We start from the raw sequence: 10,004 nt of genomic DNA, 5'->3' as shown, positions 1-10,004 counted from the left end.
TACGTAACAAAATACTACTTTGTCCTTGCTTACAAAATACATGCTACCTAGGCATAGGTTGGCAGTTCGGACAAGCTAGGATTAGCCCAACTATAGCCTTCAATTAAATAAATTTTAAAACACTGTTTTTGTTTCGACGTCATAATAATTTATGTAAGTGCGTTCTTCAGGCCTATCGGTTCATCGATCCATGGAAGAAAGACTACGTATCCAACTAGTCAATATTGTTGGAATATAACAACGTAATGCCTATGTCTTTGATTTTTTTTCTCTATGTATAGGCTTAAGAATGAGATAAAATTACCTGACCTTTTCAAGAGGGGGAATATTTTGAAGAACTTATAAGGTCTTTAAAAGACACCTCAGAAGTTGGGAAACTAATTTCCGGCCATCTAGGAATCACAGTTTTCCCGGGGGAGGACCCACAACCCCCTCTAGGTTGGGGTTTTTTTTGGAAATATCTTGAACCCCCTCTTTCAAATCCTGTATCCACCACTGCATAATATTTTGTTCTAAGTGTGATCGTGGTTGCAATGTCGGGGAGACCGGCGCCCTTATTACTAGGCCTACTAACAAAAAAAAAAGCCAAAAAAACAAACAAAAACTACAGTACAAATAATGATAACATCGTATGGACCTAGCGCTATGTATTATACAGTAGATAAGTGTTCTTTTTACCGACTATTTATTAGCTAGATTATAATTAGAACGACTCAAACTTAATGAAATATCAATTTTAAGTCAGTTGTGAGGCCATATTCATCGAAACTTGCAACAATTTTATAAGTGCATGGTCAGTAAATACCGAAATAGATATTCCATTTTCAATTTTCACTTACGTTTCTTATGAAAAGTTGACTTGGAGTCAACTTTGCATAAGAATCGTTAGCAACGTCATGTAAGCGAGTTCATTCAAGGATTCGACAAAAACGCGGTTTCCTGTCGATTTGTGATAAATCGACATATCAGACAGATATTCAACTCGTCAGTTTTATGTCGAGCATTGCGTTACGACTATTTTGCTTTGCTTTACGTCGGTTTCACAACACATCAGTCGCAATCGGTTTCCTGTCAAATCGTATTTTTGCTACGACAAAACGACGTAGTCGTAAGCAATTCTGCCTTCTTACGTCGACAGGAAACCATGCTTTACTTTCTCTCAAACGTAGCAATAAATGTTCTGCTTAGACTTCAATAAAAGTATTTGTTAATCAAATATTGCTTTTAGTAAACTGAATAATTAGGAATAGATTTATTTAAGCAATTTATTTAATTGCATACTTGGTTTTTACTCCCCGCCAATTAAATCCAAGTGCCTACTACTGGCTCAGAAACCAGTGGCCATAATTTTTGTTGTTGTCAATTTATTATTTTCAAAACTATACTAAACAATGTAAACTGAGATATACTATATATATATTTAGTTATATAAATATGGTAATTATGATAAGAATTAAAATGGCGTGTAATTGTGAGGGTAGGGTAATTATGGTAGGATTAAATGGTATTTCTAAACCCCACAAACCTCCCAAAATACACAGTAGAAAGCCAAACATTTCAATTGTGATTGGTTTACTTGGTATATCAATAAGAAAATTAAATACATTCATAAGAACCTATTTTTTGGTTAAAATGTTGATTATTTTGTGAAAAAAATACTTGCAAATACACCACAAACCTCCAAAAACACACTGCGAACCCCATCCAAACCCTTGTAGAACTCTCTTTTTCTTAAAAAAAAAATAATAATTTGATGTTCATATCAACCCATTGTTTGTGGGGTTTACCATTACCCGGATTGAATTTCTTGAAAATTATGATTCCGCTTCCTTGAATTTGGCCACAAATAAATTATTTTAGTATTAATAAATGCATAATTTATTTTGATTTATTGATTATGTTGTTGCTATTTTTTAACATTTAAATGAAAAAAAAAGTGTTATTCATGGCTTTTTTTATCTTTGAATATGTAATTCTTGTAAAAAGGAAAAAATAAATAGCAATTTATTTGATGTTAGATTCCTTTTAAAAACTAAATAATTTCAGTTAAAAAAATGCATATAATGATTGAAAAAAAAAAATCAGTTTTAATACAGAATTTTATTATTGGGGGCCATTTTTACCGGGGCCATTTTTACTGGGGCAATTTTTACCGAGGCCATTTTTACAGAGGCCGTTTTTCCTGGACCATTTTTTCAGGGGCCATTCTTACCGTACTGCCCAATGGTAGACCAGAGCGGATATACATAAATAAAAAGCGAGGTTCAACAGTAGCTTTGATTAGACATTTTATTTACTACTTAGTTTCGTACCACACACATGGTGTGACCATGGAGGAATTAGTTCAGAAAATAATTCCTCCATGTGTGTGACACTCTTCAGATAAAATTGCCAAATGATTTAAATTCAAATTGCCTAAATTTTACGCAATTTTATCTGAAGAGTGTCACACCATGTTTGTGGTACGAAACTTAATAAAATGTCTAATCAAAGCTACTGTAGAACCTCGCTTAAAAAACTTTGTATCATAGGCATATCACCCAACCAAACTCTAGTGCAATTTACGACCATTATAAAGTTTATCATTCATTGTCATTTAATCCTTCGTTAATTACTTAATGATCAGAGTCTACCGCTGCCTTTCAACTACCGAATTTACTCTGCACATGCTCAGTCTTACAATTAATCAATCTGTGATAATCTTAGTCATTAGACTAAATTTTATCTCAAGAGTGCTACACCATGTATTCTGTATTTTGTGTAGCACGAAACTAAATAGTAATAAATGTCTAATCAAAGCTATTGTAAACCTCTCATTTTTTTATATAATATATTGACATTTTGATTATACACATAATCGTGCAAAAGTTTTTCTTATGTTATTTTTGTTTATGTTCAAAGTATGGATATTGGGTCAAAGATACTGAAAATACAAGATACACCTCGCATAGTAAAGAGCAAGGTAGTAACATCATAGCTTTTGCGCATCTCCCCTTATTTTCTTTCCGCTAATGATGGAAAATAATCATATACTTACTATATGATATACTATACTAATTGGAGTAAGTACTAAAAGCTTTTAACGAGACCGTCCAAAAGGCGTGCATGGATCTGAAAGAAATATATCGCTATAGCACCGGGCCATTCTTTTAGGTGTCCTACAATTATAGGCACTTATTTACGTCCATTAAAATACCGTAAAAAGGAATCACTGACACAAATCTAAAAACATATTAGACGAGGACTTTCCACGCTACATTATGTTACTTCATCAATCGAGACGATAGGAAATTCTATAAATTTACCTGTTAATGACACTATATAACTTACCATTAACAACTTATTCGCCCCCTCTGAACATCGTAGTCTCTTTTCACAGTTGAGATACCTTGACTAACTTCCATTCTTTCTTTTATGGTTTTATTATTTTTTTGTTCTAATGTAAAATTTAACGGCAACATGCTTAATTTTACAAACGAATCAAGCAATAACAGAGTTTTGCAATTATATGCTCAAAAAATTTCATCACTACAGAGGTGAGTGCAACAGGACGATAGTCGTTTAACTCGGTTTCTTAGCGATAGAGATACTATTTCCTCAAATTTTCGCACCTCAGCCCCAACCATAGTGGGGCTGAGGTGGTTGTGAAATCACGGCCTTGAAGTATATAAAGTACATACTCAAAAACAATGTTTATAAGCTTTATTTGCTATGGTACATCACACATATTAATAAGATCTCTATGGTTGCCGAAAATCGCAGATAAAAGATCATGAGAAATTTTGTTGGCGCTTCATTTTGAGTATTCAATGCCGTAGCCAGCCCACACAATTTTTCTATTGGGTCCACAAAGAATGGGTCTACATTTTCTAAAATAGGTATAAATTATGCTGTTTTAGCACAAAATGAGTCATGTTCTTGAAAAATGTGTCCAGATTTCTCATGGGTCAAATTTTAAGAAAATGGGTACAGATAATACATATTTTTGCATAAAATGGGTCCACTTTTAAGAAAATGGGTTAAGTTTATCTCGTGCATTAGTTTCATGCATTTTCTTTTAACTTTCGTCATTGCGTCCAGATGATGATCCTTAATGACTAACAAACATACAACAAAACTGGATATCTGAATTATTTAAAACAAAATCTTAATAAATGTATTTATCAAATTCGGCCTACGTGAATGATGCGTAAATAGGCAGTTATCGCCACACGACGTTAACCTTAACGGATGACGTCATAATTTATTCATCTTGCGTTGCGGATATTCTCATTAGAGAGGGCGCACTTTATTGACTGTATAAAGTATACATAAAAGCGAGAGTATTCCAGTGGATGCGATCTACAACCTTTTGCCTAGTAACGATGAATTCGTCGAGAAAATGGTATTATTTTATGAGAAATTGTCTGTATTTCTCTTTTTTTTTATTCTTTTGCGTAAAACTAAAATTCATGCCAATATTTTTCCATGATTTATAATAATTGGAGTAATGCAAATGCATATTTTCTAAAAAAAAGTCATTTTTAGTGAAATTTTGCCGGGAATGGGGCTTTAAAGCCGGTTTTCCACTAGGCGAATTTATTCGCTCGAATCGAAAGCGTCGGTTCATGCACATGCGCATTCCCATTCCAATCAGAACTCTGGAAGCGAACCGACGCTTTGATTCGCGCAAATAAATTCGCCTAGTGGCAAACCAGCTTAAAGCTGGTTTTCCACTACACGAATTTATCGCGTGAATCGAAAGCGTCGGTTTATGCGCATGCGCATTGACATTCCTATCAGAGCTTTGCGAAGTGAAAAAATGCGCAACCAATCAGAGCTCAGGAAGCGAATCGACGCTTTGATTCGCGCGAATAAATTCGCCTAGCGAAAAAACCGGCTTCAGGTCGTGCGGCGAAAACTACCTAATATAATAAATGTTTCAACGTAAGAATAGCACCAAAGAGTATAAAACTGCAAAGGTCAGACTGCCCTGATTTTGTATGCAACAAAGTATGCATGCAATGGAACGTAAAAGTATTGTCACGAAGTAAGTAAGTAACTTTATTGCTTCTCTTTTATAACAGAGGCACAACCGTAAAAGATGTGCAACAATAACAAAATCAGTATAAACTTAATTACTGTGATTAAACGTAGCTGGAAAATACTGCAGTAGAACGAAATATATATAAAAATGGGTTTATAAAAAAAAAACCAAACAAACAAAAAAACAAAACACAAAAATAGTAATATAAATAATAATGAATACTAATACTAATAGTATAAGTAAATAGGTTAATAGGAAAATAGACATTTTGTATATATAACTATATATATACATACATACACATATATACACACATAAATATACACACATACATACATACATATATATATATATATATATATATATATATATATATATATACATACACATATATACACACACATACACACATATACACAAACATCAGTATATACACACACACACACACACATACACCCATATACACACGTACATACACAAACATATAAATATTATGCATAATAAAGGAGTAAATATTGTAAATTTAAATCAATAACAAATCAAGACATATTAGTCTTGCCATAGAATAGTATTATATATATTATTACAAATAAGGAAAAAGAAATAGAAAGAAGAAAGAAGGAAAAAAAAAGAAAAAATATGAAATGAATATATTGTGTTATAATAGTAGACACTTACTTCATTGCAATAATAACAATAGTAGTCTAATTATGGAACAATAATGTAATTATTTATTTCTACAGTAACTGTAATTAATCATGCAACTACTTCAGATATTATTTTATATATATATTTTTTAATTTTTTATTATCTTTCATGAGTTAATGCATTTGTGGTTGATATTTGATTTGTTTAACTTAATTGACATAATTTTATTATTTCGACTGTATGTTATAATACGTAATGTTTATTTTCTTTAATTGTATGTTGAGTTGATTTTGAAATAAATGATTAAAATAAAATGAAATATCATTTCGTTCTTTCCATGGCATCGTTAAAAGTAATTTACAATGATTATCGAAAACTTTACTCGCAATAGTATAAATAATAGGGTTTATACAATTTGTTGTTATTGTTGTTATTTAAGCTCCGAGGAGCTTGATGTGAATAATTCCCAAAATATATATAAATCCTTTTTGTATTACTCCTCTTTAAGTTGGTCAAATATTACATTTCTAATGTTAGTTAATCTGGTACAATCAAATACAAAATGATTGATGGTTTCCTTTGTCGCGCAGTCACATAATAAGCATAAGCCTAAATTTTTAGGTGACCAATGTTCCTTTCTTCCTTCAAGAGGTATTGAGTTAGAAAGAGCTTTAAATTTTAAACTTGACGCATGAAAGTTACACTTTTCTAATAAATACTTTTCCATTTTAGGTTCACTTTTGTATCTTATGTAATGTTTTAATGATGATTTACTTAAAGCATTGTTATACCAACTTAATGTTATTTTTTTAATTTCTTTTTCTTTGAAGCCATTAAGCCATTTTGTACAATATTCAATGTTAATGAATATTTGTTGATCGAATTAATTGAAAATGAGTTTTATACTCTTTGATAACACAGCAACCGTGGTGCTACAGAGGGCGCATTTCCTATAACTTGTTATGTCTTTTTCTTTCTTTTTTTAAAAATATTATTTAGCTTAAATACAAAAACAGTAAGTGTTTTTTGTTTTTTTTCCAACCTGAATAATTTTTCTTGACCTCAAGTTCCCACTACATTGCATTATTAACTGTGAGAACAATTTTGAAAAACATGTTATTATAGATGTGGCGGTAGCGGGGGAGTGTATATAAATGATGTAGTTGAAACTCTCAATGTTAACCTAAATAAAATTAAGAACTGGCTCATTAGAAATAAACTTAGCTTAAATGTAGAGAAAACTGAGTATATGGTCATATGGTCATAGGTACTCCAGAAACTTGTACAAATTAATGATTTGGAGTTAAATATAAATATTGATGGGCAAAAGATTGAAACGTGTTATAGCATTGCAAACACCTTGGTCATAATTGATTATAACCTCTCTTGGAATTACCATACTGAATATGTAAAAGGTACAGTAAGGCTCTGCAAGGACTCTACTACCTTTTGGTAAAATTCTATTTTACCAAAAGATATTCAATGCACAATGTATAAATCATTAATTGCTCCCTATTTACAATATTGCCATGTTGTCTAGAGGCGCTCAAATGCATCTCAACGTTACAAACTTCAGGTTATGCAAAACAGAGCTGCCAAAATAATAACTATGAGGACTAGGAGTGAGTCTAGCAGGGAAGCCTTACAGAGCCTTAACTTAGATAACATTGAGAGGAGGCTGTATCATTATGAGGCCACACTATGTTCAAAATTACCAATAATTTAGCACCAACTTACCTAACAAGCAGATTCCATATTAAAGAATGTCCCTATGACACCAGATTTGAAAATCATTTAACGCTACCCAAACCAAGAACAGATTATAAAAAACGTAGCTTATCATACAGAGGTGCTAAATTATGGAATGAACTTAGTGATGACCTCAAAAACTCAAATACAATTTCCAATTTTAAAATGAAAATAAAAAAATCAATTAAAGCATTATAGTTAAGTTTATTTACGATAATTCAGTTTAGTTAATGTAGTTAAGTTTCTTTCAGTAGGCCATAATGTGATTTTCTTTTTTTTAAAATAAGTCTATTTTTACCTTTTTGTTTTAATTTCTGTTTTGTTGAGTTGTACAATGCCTTTACGGCCTTGTTGATTGCGGTGAACAAATGTGTCCGTGGTTAAATAAAGTTTTATTACTATTATTATTATTATTATTATTATTATTATTATTATTATTATTATTATTATTATTATTATTATTGTTATTGTTATTGTTATTGTTATTGTTATTGTTATTATTATTATTATTATTATTATTATTATTATTATTATTATTATTATTATTATTATTATTATTTGAATTTGAATTTGAAGTGCTCGACCATGAAAATTAAATCGACAATTAGCTTGTTCTTATAAAGTACCTTGTTCCCCTCTCTTTTCTTTTCTTTTTTTTTTATCCTGTGCCCCTTTTTCTCCCTGCCATCGGATCCGCCCAGATTATAATACAATAGTTTGGAGACCTTTGGAGCCATTGCTCAAGCCTGTGTAAAGAAAACCAATGATACGTCAAAGTACACAGCAAATTTATTATAAAATAGTACGATTATCTTTATCATATGGATGTCTATCATAACAACAATACTGATAAGTAGAAATAAATAAGATTTGCTAAAGATATTTACATAATATAATTATAATATTTTACCAATTTCTTGACTGGTTCAACAGAATAATCAATTTTGTTGCTTCTTATTTTTTGCACTGTTTTTGATAAATAATTATTGCCTGTTTATTTTTTGTGAAAGAGTATATACACCGACAGAAATTGTTTATTGGATTGAATATTAACTGTTCTGTACACGTATTTATATTTGAGGTCGCCCTCTACTTCTTTCATTGTAAACTTCAAAGGTAAACTTCTGTAACTTTAATGCGCGTCTCGCGCCTAAAAAGTTCAATCTTTCATAGAGAGGATAGGAAGAGCAGAGCTGTGCGTTTGGTTTTGTCTCCGTAAAATTTTCCGCATAAAAAAAGAGTATTGTTTTTTTCTACAAGACCAATCAGGTAGGCTTAGCTGCACATAGGACGTAAAAAACGTACAGAAGTTCTTGGTATGTAGGCCTATTTATACAATTTTTAAAAGCGTTTCTTTATACAGTATTATTTTTCGAAGGTTCCCCTTTTTTAGTTTACCAAGTCCAATACTATTATTGGCAATAGTATACCATGCGCCTAGGGCCTAGGCCTATGCTAGCAAGGCAACCTAGGCGCAGGCCTAGGCATAGCCCTAACCAGACTGAACATGCAGAATACTTGGTACTAGGCTAGGCCTATACTAGACTAGCCTATGCCTGGCCCATGCCTAGGCCTAAGGCCTAGTTTATAGGCCTAGGCCCTATATACTACTAGGCCAGTAGTAAGGCATGCCTAGGCTAGGCCTAAGCTAGCAGTCGGAGAGCCGCGTTTGTCATGCAGTATCAACCATTGTGAGGATGCATGTTATGGAAAATGGCTGGATTTTAACAATTCAGTATGCGTTGAAAATTTGCTTATTTTGGCCTAAATGTAATATTAACTTGTTTCAATATACTAAACTGCAAGAATGAATGATGATTAAAACTACGATTTAGTTTGTTTATATATCGATATTTTAGACGTCAATAGACCGAATTAGTGATCAACGCTGTTAGCTAGTGTTGAACCAAAACAAATGCACAAAGATAGGCGAGTTACACAGTAATTTAAGAAAATAGACTTTACTAAAACGTCTCATACACGCTTTGTGTGTAAAGTTGAGCATGATTTAAATTTACAGAAACCATTGTTACATGTTTATGAATGTAACGTCATCTTTTCTCTACGATTGTGTATGCCAAATGTGAAATATAACAAGAATAAATCATACTATTTTGGGAATAACGTACATTGGTCGTGTCTGCCTGTGTAATACAGCACGCCGATGGCAGCCGTGTATTCACAGTGAATCATGGCATCATTCAATGAATGTGCTAGTTGCAAAACTCATGAAATGTGTTTTACTTGCAGATTTCAAGGAGAGCTAAGTTATTTAAAATTATTGAATAATGCTCCTAAATTCACACTAATAACTTTGGCAGACTGGATGTTTAAACAAGTAAAAGACTTGACGACAGCACGAAACTGAACGTTTACAGTCAGGCCTCACTCAATCATCACAGCCATGTCGCGTTGTCATGGAACAAGTGTCAGCGGCCAAGGCCTAGCCTGTAAAAACTCTACGTATATTTTAACTTAATTTTACATGAAATCAAATTAAACGTCTTCTGATGGTTCTATGAACCGATCCTTAACCTACCAATGTTTCAAAAAGTATTTTACCCGCGTACTTTGGTTTTTT

This window comes from Anneissia japonica, unplaced genomic scaffold, assembly GCF_011630105.1.
Source record: "Anneissia japonica isolate Jap-2015-1 unplaced genomic scaffold, ASM1163010v1 scaffold287805_len679488_cov178, whole genome shotgun sequence".
Lineage (NCBI taxonomy): Eukaryota > Metazoa > Echinodermata > Crinoidea > Comatulida > Comatulidae > Anneissia > Anneissia japonica.
This window is presented reverse-complemented; position numbering follows the sequence as displayed.